This window comes from Phoca vitulina, unplaced genomic scaffold, assembly GCF_004348235.1.
Source record: "Phoca vitulina isolate PV1807 unplaced genomic scaffold, GSC_HSeal_1.0 scaffold12, whole genome shotgun sequence".
Lineage (NCBI taxonomy): Eukaryota > Metazoa > Chordata > Mammalia > Carnivora > Phocidae > Phoca > Phoca vitulina.
Window position 1 is genome coordinate 44,179,595 of NW_022589715.1, and position 21,433 is coordinate 44,201,027.

The following is a 21,433-nucleotide window of genomic DNA, read 5'->3' on the forward strand; positions in this document are numbered from 1 at the left end:
CCCTCCCCCTACTAATGATGGAGTTTCTTCTCTCAGTTACTAACTTCATACCCAGAGCGGCTGCTCTTTCCAACAGTTGCCAGTTTGATCTCTTCCAACATGCAGCTGCCTCAGCCAACAGCGATATTCACAGACTATATGTGCCACGTCTCCCGGGAACATTTGTATTTATTTTCTATAATCCGGAGGCTACTTGATGAGCTATTTTTGAATTATAGAGTAGGATGATGAGAGAATTTTTGGAGATTCCCAGATCTTTCCTTTAGACCATCATCTAGTATTTTTTGGTAATAAAGATATACCTGATCATAAATTAAGGATAAAAGCATTTTTGAGATATTTACACTTGACTAATGATAAGCAAACACAGGATTCATCATTACATTTATCATAACATTCAACATTTTCAAAGGACTCTGGCTCTAATGCTCTAATAATGTCATTTTTAAACAAGAGTGCCTGAGCTAGTGACCCAACTGACACTAGATTTTCTGTTACATTAACTCACTGCATGCAAATGCATTAAAATTCTCTCAAAATTAAAATTAAATCTCAAAAATTAAAATTCCCCCTGTACCAGTGCCTTTCAAAAAAAAATTCAGTATTTTTCTGTTGATTGGGAGACTATGAGAATTCCCCATCTCTAGGACCTAGTCTATCTCTTTACTATATATCTGAAAATCTGCTGGTAATATTTTTAATATATATTTTAAAATATATTTTTTCTGTGACATTGACAACTCTATGTTGAACTGCTACGAACAACCGGTTGACTGATTGTATTTCTTCTTCTCTACCCCTATTACTTTTTTACTAACTTGTTGAAGAAGAAATAGAAGATGAGAAATTGTCAGAATAGGCCACATGCCAGAAATATCAGACAAAGGGTATGACATTTGGGAGGAGGACTTGGTGAGAGGCAAATGCTATAGAACCTGGGCCTTGGGATATTTATTTCCATGCTTTACAATCTTTAGAGAAGGGCCATAACTTCCCAGTGGGTTTGGCAGAAAATTTCCACCAGGGGATGGAAAACTGTTGGAAACCATTTCTTGCAATAGGCTTCTTTGCTTCCGTCATGGTCACTACCCCAGCAAAACTTAAAGATCCTTTCCCAGTGGCTCTCTAGCCTCACTCTGTGTAGAGTGAAATAGTCATTCAGTTGGTAAGCTAAAGAACCAGAAACATTTTTGTTAAGATTAGTAATCCATACCACTTATCTTTTTTCTATATTGAGATATTTCCCTCTTCACCATTCTATAGCAATCATTGAAAACATGATCTTTTGTTTCTTTATTTCTTTTTGATTTCAAGTTTTTATTTAAATTCTACTTAGTTAACATATATGGTAATATGGTTTCAGGTGTAGAATTTAGTGAGTCATCACTTACATGTAACACCCAGTGCTCATCACAAGTGTCTTCCTTAAAACCCATCACCCATTTAGTTCACCCTCCCACCTCCCTCCCTCCATCAACCCTCAGTTTGTTCTCTATAATCAAGAGTCTCTTATGGTTTGCTTCCCCCTCTCTCTCTCTTTTATCCCCTCCCCTGTATACAATAGAATATTAAACAGCCATCAAAAAGAGTGGAATTTTGCCATTTGTAACAATGTGGATGGAGCTAGAGTGCATTATGCTGAGCAAAGTAAGTCAGTCAGAGAAAGAAAAATACCATATGATCTTCTGTTTCTTAATTTCACAACTAAATATTTTAGCTTTTTGTCCCTGGAAAATAATTTACTTTATTGAAGAACAAAGAATTAAAACTTGTGCCTACCTAATTTTTTGTTTGTTAGAAAAATTAATGGCATAATATCAACATGTAAAAATGGGTGACAAATAAGTGATGAAAGATAACTACTGAACTATTTCTTTAAAAACGTAGAAATAAGCCTCCATTGAGCAAACATTCATCCATAGTTTTCACTGCATATATTTCATGTTCTTTTCAAGATTACCAAAAATAAACCTTTACCTTTAGAAAAAATTTTCAAATACAAAATTGAATATTTATCTTCAATTATATAAACCTGATACAAAGAATATCTTAGATGTTGGACTATTTTGAAAACAAAATAGAAAAAAATCCATATGAACAATAGTAAACTCTGCATAGATTTAAAAAAAATTACTTTTGGTACATGATTAAGTTCTATGTAGATTGATAAAAACCTATATAATGGTCATAAGTCAGAACCTTCTCAATTTTCTAGAGTGGTTTTGACTGAAAGCCAGTGGAGCAAATTCATTCTAGATTGAGAGAGAAACAGTAGAAATGGTAGAGGGAACAGTCTGGACTTGATATAAAATGTTATCATTGATTCATGATAGTCCATCTTTTTTTTCTCTTTAAATTTACAATCACTGTATTTTCTCCAGGGCATGAGTATTAAATGGTTAGCTAAAATACCTGAAACTCAATGGCAATAGCAAATCTCAAGAGTTAAATACCGGGGCGCCTGGGTGGCTCAGTCGTTAAGCGTCTGCCTTCGGGTCAGGTCATGATCCCAGGGTCCTGGGTTCGAGCCCCGCATCGGGCTCACTGCTTAGTGGGAAGCCTGCTTCTCCCTCTCCGACTCCCCCTGCTTGTGTTCCCTCTCTCGCTGTGTCTCTCTGTCAAATAAATAAATAAAATCTTTAAAAAAAAAAAAAAAAAGAGTTAAGTACCACAAGGAGTGATGGGCAACATTTCTTTGCGAAGAGGAATGAGTACAGTGATCAAGACGTCCTCTGTGAAATCACTGATTCTTGCACACCATTGTAACATGCCTTTTAAAATATTTTATTGGAATTGTAATACATGTGTTCACAGAAAAACAATAAAACATAAGCTCACAGAAATGTATCAAAAGAAAAGTCAAATTTCCCATTTTGACTCACATTCCTCCCTCTTTCTGCACTTTTTTTTTTTTTAAAGATTTTATTTATTTGAGAGAGAGAGACAAAGATAGTGACACAGAGCATGAGTGAGATGAGCGAACACCACGTGGGGAAGAAAAGGAGAAGCAGGCTCCCCGCTGAGCAGGGAGCCAAATGTGGGACTTGATCCCAGGACCCTGGGATCATGACCTGAGCTGATGGCAGACGCTTAAGGGACTGAGGCACCCAGGCACCCAGTCTGCACTTTTAAGTGTATTTGCTTTTAATTCTTTTATTAGTGCTTCTTGTTTTATTACTTTTGCTGATTCTCATCTCTAAAATGTGATGAATTGAGTATGTTTACCATGCCACTCCTTCTCTACACTTATTTCTCCGAGTTATCTTTTAATTCTTCTCGTATTTACATTTATAATGTTCAATAATATTCTTAACCCTCTATTTGCAGGCCCACTCCCTTTACTCTCTATCAGTTGGATTCCCACATTGTAAGATGAGAAAATTGAGCACATCCACATTTCTTTCTTTTTTTTAATTAATTAATTAATTTTTTTGATGTAGTGTTCCATGATTCATTGTTTGCGTATAACAACTAGTGCTCCATTCAATATGTGCCCTCTTTAATACCCATCACCAGGCTAACCCATCCCCTCACCCTCCTCCCCTCTAGAACCCTCAGTTTGTTTCTCAGAATCCATAGTCTGTCATGGTTCATCTCCCCCTCCGATTTGCCCCCCCTTCATTTTTCCCTTCCTACTGTGTTCTTCTTTTTTAACATATAATGTATTATTTGTTTCAGAGGTACAGGTCTGTGATTCAACAGTCTTATATAATTCACAGCACTCACCATAGCACATACCCTCCCCAATGTCTATCACCCAGCCACCCCATCCCTCCCACACCCCACCACTCCAGCAACCCTCAGTTTGTTTCCTGAGATTAAGAATTCCTCATATCAGTGAGATCATATGATACATGTCTTTCTCTGATGGGCTTATTTCGCTCAGCATAACCTCCAGTTCCATCCATGTCGTTGCAAATGGCAAGATTTCATTGTTTTGATGGCTGCATAATATTCCATTGTATATATATACCACATCTTCTTTATCCATTCATCTGTCGATGGACATCTAGCTCTTTCCACAGTTTGGCTATTGTGGACATTGCTGCTATAAACATCGGGGTGCACGTACCCCTTCGGATCCCTACATTTGTATCCTTGGGGTAAATATCCAGTAGTGCAATTGCTGGGTCGTTTCTTTGTGTCTTCCTCAATTTCTTTCATGAGTATTTTATGAGTATTTTATAGTATTCTGAGTACAGATTCTTTGCCTCTTTGGTTAGATTTACTCCTAGGTATCTTATGGTTTTGGGTGCAATTATAAATGGGATCGACTCCTTAATTTCTCTTTCTTCTCTCTTGTTGTTGATGTATAGGAATGCCACTGATTTTTGTGCATTGATTTTATCCTACCACTTTACTGAATTCCTGTATGAGTTCTAGCAGTTTTGGGGTGGAGTCTTTTGGGTTTTCCACATAAAGTATCATACCATCTGCAAAGAGTGAGAGTTTGACTTCTTCTTTGCTGATTCTGATGCCTCTTATTTCTTTTTGTTGTCTGATTGCTGTGGCTAGGACTTCTAGTACTATGTTGAATAGCAGTGGTGATAGTGGACATCCCTGCTGCATTCCTGACTTTAGGGGGAAAGCTCTCAGTTTTTCCCCATTGAGAATGATATTCGCTATAGGTTTTTCATAGATGGCTTTTATGATATTGAGGTATGTACCCTCTATGCCTATACTCCGAAGAGTTTTGAACAAGAAAGGATGCTGTACTTTGTCAAATGCTTTTTCTGCATCTATTGAGAGGATCATATGGTTCTCGTTCTTTCTTTGATTAATGTATGTTATCACATTGATTGATTTGCGGATGTTGAACCAACCTTGCAGCCCAGGGATAAATCCCACTTGGTCGTGGTGAATAATCCTTTTAATGGACTGTTGGATCCTATTGGCTAGAATTTTGGTGAGAATTTTTGCATCCATGTTCATCAGGGATATTGGTCTGTAATTCTCCTTTTTGATGGGGTCTTTGTCTGGTTTGGGATCAAGGTTAATGGTGGCCTCATAAAACGAGTTTGGAAGTTTTCCTTCCATTTCTATTTTTGGAACAGTTTCAGAAGAATAAGTATTAATTCTTCTTTAAATGTTTGGTAGAATTCCCCTGGGAAGCCATCTGGCCCTGGGCTTTTGTGTTTTGGGAGATTTTTGATGACTGCTTCAATTTCCTTAGTGGTTATGGGTCTGTTCAGGTTTTCTATTTCTTCCTGTTTCAGTTTTGGTAGTTGATACATCTCTAGGAATGCATCCATTTCTTCCAGGTTATCTAATTTGCTGGCATATAGTTGCTCATAATATGTTCTTCTAATTGTTTGTATTTCTTTGGTGTTGGTTGTGATCTCTCCTCTTTCATTCATGATTTTGTTGATTTGGGTCATTTCTCTTTTCTTTTTGATGAGTCTGGCCAGGGGTTTATCAATCTTGTTAATTCTTTCAAACAACGAACTCCTAGTTTCGTTGATCTGTTCTTCTGTTCTTTTGGTTTCTGTTTCATTGATTTCTGCTCTGATCTTTATGATTTCTCTTCTCCTGCTGGGTTTAGGCTTTATTTGCTGTTCTTTCTCCAGCTCCTTTAGGTGTAGGGTTAGGTTGTGTATTTGAGACCTTTCTTGTTTCTTGAGAAAGGCTTGTATTGCTATATACTTTCCTCTTAGGACTGCCTTTGCTGCATCCCAAAGATTTTGAACAGTTGTGTTTTCATTTTCATTGGTTTCCATGAATTTTTTAAAATTCTTCTTTAATTTCCTGGTTGACCCATTCATTCTTTAGTAGGATGCTCTTTAGCCTCCATGTATTTGAATTCTTTCTGACTTTCCTTTTGTGATTTAGGTCTAGTTTCAAAGCATTTGGTCTGAAAATATGCAGGGAATGATCCCAATCTTTTGGTATGGGTTGAGACTTGATTTGTGACCTAGGATGTGATCTATTCTGGAGAATGTTCCATGGGCACTAGAGAAGAATGTGTATTCCGTTGCTTTGGGATGGAATGTTCTGAATATGTCTGTGAAGTCCATTTGTTCCAGTGTGTCATTTAAAGTCTTTATTTCCTTGCTGATCTTTTGCTTAGATGATCTGTCCATTTCAGTGAGGGAGGTGTTAAAGTCCCCTACTATTATCGTGTTGTTGTTGATGTGTTTCTTTGCTTTTGTTATTAATTGCCTTATATAATTGGCTGCTCCCATGTTAGGGGCATAGATATTTACAATTGTTAGATCTTCTTGTTGGATATACCCTTTAAGTAGGATATAGTGTCCTTCCTCATCTCTTATTATAGTCTTTCATTTAAAATCTAATTTGTCTGATAGAAGGATTGCCACCCCAGCCTTCTTTTGGTGTCCATTAGCATGGTAAATGGTTTTCCACCCCCTCACTTTAAATCTGGGGGTGTCTTTGGGTCTAAAATGAGTCTCTTGCAGACAGCATATCAATGGGTCTTGTTTTTTTATCCAGTCTGATAGCCTGTGTCTTTTGATTGGGGCATTTAGCTCATTTACATTCAGGGTAACTATTGAAAGATACAAATTTAGTGCCATTGTATTGCCTGTAACGTGATTGTTACTGTATATTGTCTGTGTTCCTTTCTGATCTATGTTACTTTTAGGCTCTCTCTTTGCTTAGAGGACCCCTTTCAATATTTCTTGTAGGGCTGGTTTCGTGTTTGCAAATTCCTTTAGTTTTTGTTTGTCCTGGAAGCCTTCTATCTCCCCTTCTATTTTCAATGACAGCCTAGCTGGATATAGTATTCTTGGCTGCATATTTTTCTCATTTAGTGCTCTGAATATATCATGCCAGTCCTTTCTGGCCTGCCAGCTCTCTGTGGATAGGTCTGTTGCCAATCTAGTGTTTCTACCATTGTAGGTTACAGATCTCTTGTCCTGAGCTGCTTTCAGGATTTTCTCTTCATCTCTGAGATTCATAAGTTTTACTATTAGATGTCGGGGTGTTGACCTATTTTTATTGATTTTGACAGGGGGTTCTCTGTGCCTCCTGGATTTTGATGCCTGTTTCCTTCCCCAAATTAGGGAAGTTCTCTGCTATAATTTGCTCCAGTATACTTTCTGCCCCCCTCTCTCTTTCTTCTTCTGGGATCCCAATTATTCTAATATTGTTTCGTCTTATGGTATCGCTTATCTCTCGAATTCTGCCCTCATGATCCAGTAGTTGTTTATCTCTCTTTTTCTCAGCTTCTTTATTTTCCATCATTTGGTCTTCTATCTCACTGATTCTTTCTTCTGCCTCATTTATCCTAGCAGTTAGAGCCTCCATTTTTTATTGCACCTCATTAATAGCCTTTTTGATTTTGACTTGGTTAGATTTTAGTTCTTTTATTTCTCCAGAAAGGGTTTCTGTAATATCTTCCGTGGTTTTTTCAAGCCCAGCTAGTATCTTTATAATCATCATTCTGAACTTTAGTTCCAACATCTTACTAATGTCCGTATTGATTAGGTCCCTGGCAGTTGGTTCTGCCTCTCGTTCTTTTTTCTGAGGTGATCTTTTCCATCTTGTCATTTTGTCCAGAGGAGAATAGACGAATGAGAGAACAAAATGACCCCAGAAAAATATACGTTAAACAAATCAGAAGAGACCTGAAACCAGGGGAAAAGAAAGGGAAAGGAGGAAAAAAGAAAAAAAAAAGGAAAAGAAAAAGACTTAAAAAAAAAAAAGGAATATGATCAAATATGATCAGGCTGGTAAATAGATCAGTGCCACATGCTAGATTTTGGGCATATTTTGGTCTGTTAGAAGAAACTGCCTCCCAAAATTTTAAGGAAAGAAAAGTTTATATATGTACAAAAATAAGGGTTAATACGATGAAGGCATGGAATATGACTGTAAAGGTGAAAATTATAAGAGATTTTATAAAAGGAGATAAGAAGTTGGTTGAAAAAAGAAAGATGAGGATTTAAAAAAAAAAAAAAAGGGAGAGAATATCAGGCAGGAGACTAGAACAAAGCCATACACTAGAGATTTAGGGTATATTTTGGTCTGTCAGAAGAAACTGTATCCCAAAATTTTAAAGAGAGAACAACTTATATATATATACACCAAAAATAAGGTTAGCTATTATGAAGAGATAGAATATGACTCTAAAAATGAAAAATAAAAAACACTTTTTAAAAAAGGGATTGATAAGATGTTGGTTGAAAAAGGAAAAAAGAAAAATTAAAAAAAAAGAACAGTTAAAAAAAATTAACTTTGAAAGACTGAAGAATCAGGGGGAAAAAGCCATGAATTCTATGTGCAGTATTCCCCTGGCGCTGGAGTTCTGCCGTTCTCATTGATGGGTAAACTTGGTCTTGGCTGGCTGTTCTTGCTGATCTTCTGGGGGAGGGGCCTGTTGCCGTGGTTCCCAAATGTCTTTGCCAGAGGCGGAATTGCCCTGCCCTTGCCCGGTCTGGGCTAGGTAATCTGCTTGGGTTTGCTCTCGGGAGCTTTTGTTCCCTGCAAGCTTTCCGTACAGCTTTGGAGGATGAGAGTGAAAATGGCGGCCTCCCAATCTTCACCCAGGAGGAGCTGAGAACTCGGGGCCCCGCTCCTCAGTGAGCCCCCAGAGAAAAGCTGTCAGTCACTCCTGTCTACCCGGTCTCCGGCCACACTCCATGCTCACCTGGCCTGTGACCGAGCGTTTCTATCTCTGGCACCCGATCCCATGTGGAGTCTCCAATCCCAGCAGATCCCTGCGGTGCGCTCCCATGCCACTCCTCCTGGGGGAGGAAGGGGGGTTTCCCCAGATCTGCTGCTTGTTGGGTCCCTGCTGGAGGAGCAGTGGCCCGACTGTGCCCTGGATCATGGTTTATGACAACCCCAAGCTGAGAGCCCACTCCTTGGCTCCGTCTCTGCAGCTGGCTTCCCCGCTCCGATACCTGGTCGCTCTCCTGCACTCAGGCACCCCGGTCTTTCTGTGACCCCGAGGGTCCTGAGACCACACTGTCCCACGAGGGTTCCACCCCCCACTTAGCCACTGGAGCGATGTCCCTCAGCGGAGCAGACTTCTAAAAGTTCCAATTTTGTGCTCCGCTGCTCTGTCACTTGCCAGTAGTGGCTGACGGAGGCCCCCTCCTCCCGCCGTCTATCTTCCCGAATATCGCCTCGGATTCACTTCTCCGCACATCCTACCTTCCAGAAAGTGGTCGCTTTTCTGTTCAGAGTTGTTGCTATTCTTTTCTTCGATCTCCTGTTGAGTTCGTAGGTGTTCAGAATGGTTTGATCCCTATCTAGCTGAATTCCTGGGACCAGACGAAATTTAGGTCTCCTACTCCTCCACCATCTTGCTCCAAATCCACATCCACATTTCTTTACCTTTCCTTCTTTATCTCCTGACTCTGTTAGCTATGTCATTATTTTATATTGCCAACTTTTATAACATTTATATTTCCTCCCGTAAATATATCAAAGTCTTCTGTTTTAGTTTTATTCTAAACCTTAAATACCACTTATTAGAATATATGACATGATTACTAATTACTAAGGATTACTAATTGTACAATCAAGTGGTATGATTAGGTCCGTAAGAAAGGAAATATCTTAGGTCACTAAATCTGTGCCACATGAAGAATGTTCAGAGCATCAAGATCCAATGGATTCTCTTACTCCGTTTCCCAAACTGCTCAAAAGAGTTAAGCATTATAGTTGCTTCATGCAGAGACACTGATTTCACCACATTGCCACTTTTTCCAAGTTTTTAATTGCCTATTTTCCCCATTTTTGGTAGAAGAGATATTAACATCTTCCACTTCACAGTAATTAGAATCCACTTTATTCTTGAAGGTACTCCTTATTCTAATATAAATCAGGATTTCTGGTTTTTCTGAACAAATATAATCCTGTGGGCCATTGAAATTCTAGGTTACTTCTGTTGTTTGTTAAATCCCCTACTTTTGCTCAATTTTTATTTCATTTTGCTGCAGTAGTTTAATTTTTCTTGTTGTTTTTAAGAAATGGGTATGTAGGAAATAAATATTTCTAGATTTTAGAGATTTGAAAATATCCTTTTTTCTTAACTTTATTGATAGTTGGGTTGGGTACAAAGTAATTTTTGGGTTCAGAATCACTTTCATTCATAATTTCTTAGTAGCATCAAGTATGTAAATAAGAAAATGGATTTAACTCAGGTTCTTATCCTTTTGTTGGCAACGTACATGCTCATGGCAAGCCTTTTAAAATGTTATCTCTTTCTCTGTGACATCTTAATGCTCTGTCTAGGTGTGGGTGTTTTTTCTGTCTACATATTCAATTTGTGATTGAGAGGAAAGTCTCTCAGGCAAGACTATACTCTAAAGTTGGATGTGCCACTAATTGTGGGAACTTGTATAAGTTAAAGATTGAATCATACTTTACTCAATCATAAAATAAGAATGTTTAACCCTTAGTGTTAAGTGAAGACTACACAATTAAATACATCATACAATTGTTGTGAAGATTAAAACATCGCACTTGAAGAACAATAGTAAATATGTCATTTTTTTCAGCACTCAGCAGATCCTTTCAATCTAAACATGTTCTGTGCCTTTCCTAAGCTTTTTTTTTTTTTTTGATAATTTCTTCCCATTCATTTCCATTGTTTTTCATTCTTGGGCCTCCAAATAGATACTGTTCTTTCAGGATTGATTGTCCCATACCTTTTACTTACTTTTTTTCAGGTTCTGTATTTTTTTAATTTACCTTAGAATATTTCCTTCATCATTACTAGAACACTTACTATGCTTGTTTTTTGTTTTTTGTTTTTGTCTGTAGGCAAGTATATTTTGCATTTTTAAGAACTTTTTCTTGTTATTTGATAAGATATAAGATGGCAGCTTGTTCTTCTTTAATTGGATACAACTTAAAATTTCTCTGTGGATACTAATCACATTCAGTTTTCCCTCCCTTCCCCTGTGGTCCTCTGCGATATTCCTTATGTTCCATATATGAGTGAAACCATACGATAATTACCTGTCTCTGCTTGACTTACTACACTTAGCATAATCCCCTCCAGTTCCATCCATGTGGAAGCAAATGGTGGGTATTCATCCTTTCTGATAGCTGAACAATAGTCCATTGTATATATGTACCACATCTTCTTTACCCATTCATCTGTTGAAGGACATCTCGGCTCCTTCCACAGTTTGGCTGTTGTGGACATTGCTGCTATGAACATAGGGGTGCAAGTGCCCCTTCTTTTCACTATGTCTGTAACTTTGGGGTAAATACCTAGTAGTGCAGTTGCTGGGTCGTAGGGTAGCTCTATTTTTAACATCTTGAGGAACCTCCATACTGCTTTCCAGAGTGGCTGTACCAGTTTGCATTCCTACCAACTGTGTAAGAGGGTTCCCCTTTCTCCACATCCTCGCCAACACTTGTTTCCTGTCTTGTTAATTTTTGCCATTCTAACAGGTATAAGGTGGTATCTCATTGTGGTTTTGATTTGTATTTCCCTGATGGCTAGTGATATTGAACATTTTTTTCATGTGTCTGTTAGCCATTTGTATGTCCTCTTTGGAGAAGTGTCTGTTCATGTCTTCTGCCCATTTCTTGACAGGGTTATTTGTTTTTTGGGTGTTGAGTTTGAGAAGTTCTTTATAGATCTTGGATATCAGCCCTTTATCTGTAATGTCATATGCAAATAACTTCTCTCATTCTGTGGGTTGCCTCTTAGTTTTGTTGACTATTTCCTTTGCTGTGCAAAAGTATTTTATCTTGATGAACTCCCAAAAATTCATTTTTGCTTTTGTTTCCCTTGCCTTTAGAGATGTATCTTGAAAGAGGTTGCTGTGGCCAACGTCAAAGAGATTACTGCCTATATTCTCCTCCAGGATTTTGATGGATTCCTGTCTAACATTTAGGTCTTTCATCCATTTTGAGTTTATCTTTGTGTATGGTGTAAGAGAATGGTCGAGTTTCATTCTTCTGCATGTGGCTGTCCAATTTTCCTAGCACCATTTATTGAAGAGACTGTTTTTTCCATTGGATATTTTTTTTCCTGATTTGTCAAAGATTAGTTGACCATAGAGTTGAGGGTCCATTTCTGGTGTTTCTATTCTGTTCTATTGATCTATGTATCTGTTTTTGTGCCAGTGCCATACTGTCTTGATGATCACAGCTTTGTAATATAGCTTGAAGTCAGGCATTGTGATGCCCCAGCTTTGGTTTTTTGGGTTTTTGTGTTTTGTTTTTCTTTTTTCAATAATTCCCTGTTGATTCGGGGTCTTTTCTGGTTCCATACAAATTTTAGGATTGTTTGTTCCAGCTCTGTGGCAAATGTCAATGGTATTTTGATAGGGATTGCATTGAAAGTGTAGATTGGGTATTTACCCCAAAGATACAAATGTAGTGGAAAGAAGGGCCACATGCACCCCAATGTTCATGGCAGCAATGTCCACAATAGCCAAACTGTGGAAAGAGCTGAGATGCCCTTCAACAGATGAATGGATAAAGAAGATGTGGTCCATATATACAATGGAATATTACTCAGCCATCAGAAAGCCGTCAGAAACAACTTTTGCATCAACATGGATGGAACTGGAGGAGATTATGCTAAGTGAAATAAGTCAAGCAGAGAAAGTCAATTATCATATGGTTTCACTTATTTGTGGAACATAAGGAATAGCATGGAGGGCATTAGGAGAAGGAAGGGAAAAATGAAGGGGGGGGGAATCGGAAGGGGAGAGGAACCATGAGAGACTATGGACTCTGAGAAACAAACCGAGGGTTTTAGAGGGGAGGGGGGTGGGGGGATGGGTGAGCACAGTGATGGGTATTAAGGAGGGCATGTATTGCATGGAGCACTGGGTGTTATACGCAAACAATGAATCATGGAACACTACATCAAAAACTAATGATGTACTGTATGGTGACAACATAACATAATACAAAATAAGAAGAAGAAAAGAAAGTGTAGATTGCTCTGGGCAGCACAGACATTTTCACAGTGTTTATTCTTCTAATCCATGAGCATGGAATGTTTTTCAATCTCTTTGTGTATTCCTCAATTTCTTTCGTAAGTGTTCTGTGGTTTCTAGAGTATAGATCCTTTACCTCTTTGGTTAGGTTTATTCCTAGGTATCTTATCACAATTTTTAAAATGAACATTTTTTTCTCCTCCATGAATTAAAATATTTTTACCCCTATGGTTAGCTGTCCCACTTGTTCATCTTAGTTCTTTGTCCCATTTGTTTTGTTGGTTTTATTTTTATCAAAGCTGTTCACTGGTTGCCTGTTAATATATGTGGATAACAAATTATGTTGATTGATATAAGTAAATGGCTCTGGTTTGGTCTCCATTTAGTGAGTCCTTTCCTCCTACATTCCTTTCCTCTAAATAGGGGATTGACTATGGGCTCCATGGAAGAAGCTGCCTCTACTGAGGGACAGGTTTCTCTTTGGAGGTTATAAGTGGAGGTGTAGGGAGAGGCATACTACTGCAGTAAAAGGCTATTTTGGAGATGGAGCATTAGCATATTTCCCACTTGATCCCTCTGCCTTGCCTTTTTCTCTTGCATTCTACCACATTCCTGCCTAGAGTTGATTCCAACTCTGCTTTGTTTTTCTCTCATCAGCCACACCTGGAGCTTTTGCCTTCCCCAGAATTTGACTGCTTTTAACCTGGATACCAAACATCCTACTGATACCTCCCTATGCAGGTAATGGTGACAGGGCCACCATGACTGTTTTAAGTCTAGTGCTATGTGAAATCTTGATTCAGAATAGAAAGAGCCTATTGGAGAGGTTACTTGGTCTTCTTCCTGCTGGCCTCAGAGCAAAACAACAAGCTTGTGGCACAGGTTAGATATAGATCAGTGTTTTCAATGCTTTATGGTATCATCCTATGACCAATCCAGAGCAAGATTGCATACAATCTTCCTGTCCATTTATTATCCCCAAACCCCATGTTTAAATGGCTCTAAACAACTATCTGGTATATGGAGCTTTTCCTGAGGACTCTTATTGACCTCCTGAAATAAGGGGTGACTTCACATTGTTTTCTCCTTCTCCAGTTACACATTCAGTTCCCACAGTGATGATCAGTAGAGTTCAGGAATTTGCCCTTGTAACTTATCCTTCCTGCACATGTTGCCTCTGTTTCCAGGACTGGGATTTTGTTTTGTGTTACCTTGACTCTGAAACACATTTTTGTCTGCTTGTCAGCTCCCTGAAGCCAAACCTCTTGAATGAAAGCCACTGCCCATCTACTTTCCAGCCAAACCTTTCCTCTAACCCATTCCCGTTGCATCACTTGACAGTATTCTTTAGGGATCCTGGACCTTTCTATTGTCACAACTTGAATTTGGTGCCTGGAGAGAATGGAAGGAATGCTATCATTGGATTACCATCCAGATCTGCTATAATTCAGCCCTCCCTCTCTTTCAGCCACCGTTATGCTGCTCCCTAAGCGCTGGTATCTGATATATAAATACTTACATCAGATCCCACTGTTTATCCAGGACTTATTTTTATTGTACAGATATTTTTCTAAAAATATTCAATGGTAAGAAAATGAGAATTTTCTCCTAGGTTTGGGCTCAGGAATTCCCAAGAAAGTGACACTCAAGTGATGACCATCAAACTGATTCCTAGAAGAAAAGCTTAATTCTGATCTGCACGTTTCTAAAAAGAGAACTATGTTGTAGAGAGCAGATCTCTAGTCAGCCAGTCTTATTGCAGAAAACAGTTGCTATGGAGAAGTCAAATATAGAATAATATTAGAGCCCAAAGTGACCTTAATAACGACCTAATCCAAATTTTTCATTTTATAAGCTGAGACCAGAGGTGCTAAGTATCTCACTTAAGGACTCTCAGCTTCTGAGCGACAGAGCCAGTACTAGAACCCAAGTGTTCTGATTCATAACAGAATATAATTGTATTTACAAATTTATATTTTGGGTAATTAATATTCCTAACAAAAGTTATAAGCATGAATATAGCTAATATTCTTTGTCCTCTTACTATAGACCACAGCCTGTACTATTATCTCTCCAGTGTCTCATTCAGTCCTTAGGATAATTCCATGAAGTAGGTACCTATTATTATTCCCATTTCACGGATAAGGACCCTGGCAGTTCATGCATGACAATAATTTGAGTAGCAACCCAGATTAAAATCTAAGGAAGAGATGGTCATAACTCAGAATGAAAACCTAGTTTCTGTTATCATAAAGGAGGAAAGGAGAACTAAAAGGCGACAGTTAATACAAGTTTGAAATTTATATTCTCATATATGTTTGTCATTACAACTCACTGGGCTGTCATGCCATGAGCCAAAGATGAGGCTGAAAAATGCCTTTGGCGATCATGTCTTCTACTGGTTTTATTTGAGTTAAATGAAGAGACAGGAGACCTAGCTTATTGCTTAGCATTGCTAAGCCAAGGCATCCAGTTGTTCACATTCTCATTCACATTGCTGTTTATTTTCCTAGCTTTGAGTTCCCAAGACCTCCTTCCCAGGCTCTTCTCCCAACACTCTTAGGTCAGAAGGCTGGCGATGATCAAGATGAGAGACTGGGGATGAACATTGTTACAAACTGGGTCTTGGGGGCTAGGGAACACCAACCTTCATTCTCAGGGGGCTGTGGAAGAAATGGCTAAATGCAGTCATTGCAAAGAAATCAACAGATTGTCCCAACTACCTCCATCGCCTTCTGCGATTAACCTTCTCTTCATTTGGATGCTTTTATCTGGCTTGACTATGTTTTTCCTTTAAATTGGCAGTCTGTGAGCATTTTGTGGGGAGAAGAGACAGGAGAGGGAAAGTGACTTGAAATATGGTTGTGGGTGTTTTTTAACAAGTTCTCTAAAAACCTTAAAAAAGACCTTTTAAAAAAAATCTCTGTGAATTACCTTCTTTTGCTTTAAAAATATAGAATGTTCAGTGTTCCACACTAGTTCATGATATACACCCTTTAGGGTAGAAAAGAATGATCTCATTTTAGGCACCCAACCAAAACAGAATAATTTCTTTCTTTAAAAAGAAACTTCTACTACTAAAGTTAAATGTATGAGAATACATTGAACATATACATTAGACACATTAACACGAGGATAACAATTACTAGCTTTATCTTAAATAAAGCTTTACCTATGTAAATAATTTTAGAGGAAAACCCATCATAATTTCAAAAATGACATCTTTAATTTTTTCAAATGTAACTTTTTAGCTCTCCTTTACTTTTCTTCTAAGAATACTGGGAAATTGTCATTTTGAAAGTCAACTCCACAACATCTTCAAGTTGTAAACCATGAGGACAACAGCAAAACCTTTAGCCAGAGATCAAATTACGGTGAAGAACCCAAAACAAAGCAAGACCTCTGCTTTGGATTTGGATTCTAAAATGTCTTTATGGGATTCTAAACATGGTAGACATGATCTGTCAGAGATCTCCATCCATTTATTCAAATCAAGTGATCGTACTTCTAGCTATACCATTTACAGACATGTTTAATGCCATCTTGGCATTGAAATGAAAGGTATTGAGGTTCCCATGGCCTGTGTCCACAATATGGTGGGCTCAATTCTGAAAAATAGAAAATATGCTATTGCAAAGTCAACATATGGCTCCCCCATGATAGAGATCTGCCTAAACATTGCAGAGAACATATGGAAAAAGAATTTTGTAGACAAAGTTATATAGTCAAGAATGAGAAGATCATTTTGGGCTTGCTGCCTTTCCATTTTTCTATCATAAAACTAAGTCAAGAAATTATTTGGTCTTAAACATGCACACACTAACTGAAAAATAAAAGTTTATCTGTTGAGTTGCAGAGTGACGTCCTTATTTTGCCTGGAAATGTCAGAGAGAAATATGAAGTATATATGGCTCCTGATAAAATACGGCATTTTTGAAACTTTGTTCTAGTATATTATACAAATGAGCACAGTAAACACTTTGGGGGTACCTTTTCAATTCAAAAGCTATCTGATTTTCTCCAGTAACTGAACTGTGAGCCACGGTTTGGTTCTCCACCATGATTAAATTTAAACTGTGATTCTGAATCCCCTGGTCATATCTGATTACCCAAGCTGAGACAGTCTAATTCTCTCTCCCAGAAATGGAGAATTGGGATTGATCAAGAACAGATCATTCATTTCTAAGTGTCACTGGCACTGAGTATTGAAACTTGGGATACATGGGGTAGTCTGGATCTCTGTAAGAACAAAGGAGACACAGACAGACTTCTAGTTGTCCTGGTTCTTCATAAGACCCAACCCTAGTTGGCCTTTATACTCAGTCATATACTACTTTATTATTAGAGTCCCTTTCTCTTTTTGCTTAAACTAGTCTTTTTTCTGAGAGGAGGACTTTTGACGAATATACATATCGTCATGAGATCCTATAAAGGCATGAATTACAAATACTAAGATGGAGGGGAGAGGAGGGTAAAGTTGGAAGCCTTCATGGCCTGTCTTTTCCTTTTATTTTTTTTTTTTCCTTCCTAGCTTATTGTATACTGCTTTCTAATTTCATCTAAAATCCATTTCTTCAAGTAGTTTCATGGTAGAAAAATAACTTAAGTTTATTTTTGTGCCTCTTTCGAGCCACACCCAGCACAGTCCTGAAATTCCTAGGAGGACAACCTGTGTTTATTATTGATTTTATTTTATTTTTTATTTATTTTAAGTTTTTAATTTCAGTTAGTTAACATACAGTGTTACATTAGTTTCAGTTGTGCAATATAGTAATTTAGCAGTTCTATACTATTATTGATTTTAAAAATACTTTTTAAAAATTTCCCATAATTCCAAGTGAGGCAATTTCCATTTTTCTTTCCTCCATTTCCTCCACTGCCTTTTCTCCTTCAGATAGGGAGTTAGGGAACTGCAAAAAACCACTACATAGAAGGCCCATTTTCTATGAAGAAGGAATGTCTGCCCTCATAAGGAATAGGTCATTGGAATTTATTGCTGAATGGTTGGCCATTCTGGAGAAAGTCCCTTGCAATTATATGATCTAATAATCACTGCTGATAAATCATTTTTTAAAAACAAGAGAAACTGTTGAAGGTTTGCCGAACAAATCTCTGAAATGTGACAATTGAATGATCTGCAGTTTATTTCTCTAATTAAAAGACAGTCTTTTAATGCCCAACTTCTTTGTAAAAATGAATGTTTCTGCACTTTCTTTTTCTGAAAGAAGGAATTATCCCACAGTTTAAACAGAGAAATTGTAGCACAGGTTCATCTCTTAGTGGGAGAGAGACCCCACATAAAATTCAGAAAATTTAGTGAGAGCAGCAGAACAAATGGGATATTATCTGAGTGACGATGATCTCAGCTTTCTTTCTAATATGAAAAGACAGCTGGGTTGAGGCACTTGGGCCACCCGCTGCTGGAAGAAAAATGTTTGAATCCTCAATACCTTTCATTTGCTAGTTTGTGGAGGTGAGAATGTGGGGCTCACAGCATGAGCTGGAGAAGTAAGTTAAATTTCATCTGCTCATCTCTTCCCACCTTTCGCCTACAGAAGATTTCTAATTGAAGTCTCTGCCAAGGAAATGTCAGCCTAATATCTACTTGAAACTTGACTTGGGAGTTTTTGTGGGGTTATTGGGACTTGATTCATTCCTTTGAAAATGAAATATATTTTACAGTTTTTGTTAGGTTTATTACCTGTTTGGTTTTTGTTGTTGTTGTTGTTGTTTTGTTTAGTTTTGTATCTACGACAGTAGTAGATTACAGTGGTGCTCCTTCCTAAGATGTATACCTTCAGAAAACGTGAAAATGCTCTGATGTGGTTACAGGGTAACTTAAAATTATAATTCCTTAGCCATTTGTTCATTCTGTCCTCACTCCAGTGGATGGTGCAAAATGCCTCATCTTTATACTTTTATTTTATTTTTTAAATATGGAATGCTTTGTGAATTTGCGTATCATACCTGCACAGGGGCCATGCTAATCTTCTCTGTACTGTTCTAATTTTAGCACATGTGCTGCCAAAGGGAGCACAAGCATTATACTTTTAAATAAATAATTACATGTGTGTGTTTTACCAGTGTATCCTTTACCTCAGAAAAACATTTTGCCACAAAATATATTGGCTACTGAAGGATCAGGTAACTATATATGTAATTAGTGCATGAAATTCAAGACCACACTTTTGGTTTTTGCCTTCAGCCCTAAGTGTTCCTAACCACCAGTTACTCCTGGGCATTTCATAAGAGCACCATGTGGACGGTTAACACAATTTTTGTCTGCCCCTTCAATTACTGCAGCTTCTTTATCTTGGCAGCAACATACTCTACACAGAACCAGCACCTGATATTTCTTTTAAGGGGGAAACAGACTGTTCACACAGGAAGAGGATGGTAGGAGGAGGACAACTTCACACAGGTGGAAGATTCATTTTTACATAGAAGTAATAAAGTCAGTAGGAGGATAGTAGCTGATATCCCCCAGAGAGCAAGGCTTCGAACCATCATTAATGGTTGGACATGGCCTAGTCCATTTCCTTCACATAAATGATACACTGAATCTGAGCCAACCTGTGGTACTTCTATTGCAGTGAATGTTTCCTGAGAAATCATGGCCTGAAAATGAAAGATACATTAGGAGTTTTTGGATATATACACATCCTCCTCCATGAGGAAGTCTTGGTGTCTCTTTTCTTTCCACCAGTGCTGCCTTGAGTGTAGCAGTCTGGGCATGAATATTCGCTGCAGGTTCCTCGCTGGTCAGGCAGCTCTAGGATCCCTGCCAGTCGTCTGCGGCACCATTGCCAGCGCGCGGTGCTACAAAGCGTATTTGATCATGTCTGTCTCCCTTGATTATAACCACAGACTGTTTCTTTCTCTACCACTTTCAAGAAACCAGGGTGAGGTCCTATAGATCAAAGGAGTTTAGAAACCTATCCTAGTCTGTCTGTCCCAAAAGTGCAAAACCCTTGACTGCTCTCCCCAGACAGGTAATAGCAAGATATTCAAAGTCCATTTTACCTTCTTCCAAGGATATCCTTTTCCTTTTCCCTTAAGGTCTGGGGGTTCTTATACATATGTAAAGTGATGGAGAACAGCACCATGGGATCAGTCCAATGTTATTACACAGAATGTGGTGAATGAATGACAGAGGCTTGATACACACATGTAGAGGAGGAAAAGCAATTTTCTCTCTACACTTCTGAGTTCTTAGGGGAGACTCCTGTAATAAAAGACACACGAACAAGAGAAAAGCAGGAGGTTATTAATATGTATACTTCATGTATGTATATCTGGGAGATACTCAGGGAAAACTGAGTAACTTCCTGAGGTGGCTTACAATTCAGGCTTAAATACCATTTTAATAGGGGAAGGGAAGGGGGATGTAGTATTCTTAGGGGAGAGTAAATGATTCCTAGGGAAAAATGAATAGGCTCTTAGATTAGATGGGAGGTATGAGAGTTTGTGACACAATTTGTCTGGGTGTATACTTCTCTCCTGTGATAAGTCAGTCCTCCCTGGTTGATGAAATCCCTCTGGGAAGAGATTTAGGAATGGTGAATTTTTTTGGTAGAAAAGGGAGGAAAACAAGTTATTTCTGCAAAAGATTTGGACTATGTGAAAGCAAGACACTCTCCCAGTAAGTAAGGCTGACCTTATAATTTTGGTCCAAAATTCAGTCATGGAGGCAGGTTCATTGTCTCCTGAGGTATCTGTCACCAGTGGTGGAGTCAAGCTCCTTTGTAACAGTAATGGAGGGAACAATTACTTTCCAACAATGGGGTCAATTAGAGGCCCTCAAGAAAGTACTGTAGGTCTATAATTATACTTATATATCATGTACATTAACTCCTGGCATGCAAATCAACCTTACGAATGCTGGGAGGACTGAGCCCATTGTCCACAACAGCACAGAAGAGCAACCACCAAGCCCAGTGATAAACCCTTCTCAGAGTGAGACCAACCTTTTCTCCCAGAAAGACTGGGACTATTTCCCATTCATTTACCCTTTGAAGACTGGCAAACATCAGTGATTCCAAGATATCTAGTCTCTATTTATTCTCTAGCAAAAGATGGCAGTATCTGTTGCTAAAGAAGAGAACCAAACCAAAGCATTGAAAACATCACAACAACACAAACAAGACACAAAATAACTTTCGAGAGCTTGCCTCAACCTACATCTTGACCTTTAACTTTTATCAGCCATATGTTGAATTCTACTCTTCAATAATGGCATTATCTGTCATTCCACAAAAGGTCCTCTTATTGTCAGAATTGCTCCTATGGCTACCTAGAACTTCCTCTTTAATTCCACAGCCTTGTGACATCTCACTTATTATTCAGGACACTTATTCAAATTCCAGCCTTCAGTAAGGTCTAGGCAGATCTGCACATGCTCCCTTTTTATTTTCTTCCGCACTATCAATGCATTGTTGTTGTGTTGCACCTAATTAGGTACATGTCTGTAAATTCTATGTGATAAGGACTTTTCAGGTCAGCGAATGTGTCTAATTCATTTCTCTATGTCTGTTATCCAGACATGCCTTGAATGC

At 38.3% G+C, this 21,433-nt stretch overlaps 1 non-coding gene across 1 annotated transcript; it reads right to left on the minus strand.

Annotated features, from left to right (window-relative positions):
- Positions 1-18,808: 18,808 nt before the first annotated feature.
- LOC116636508 lies at positions 18,809-18,915 on the minus strand. The gene has a single exon (XR_004300352.1). It is a non-coding gene; the product is annotated as a U6 spliceosomal RNA (small nuclear RNA).
- Between the last annotated feature and the right edge of the window lie 2,518 nt (positions 18,916-21,433).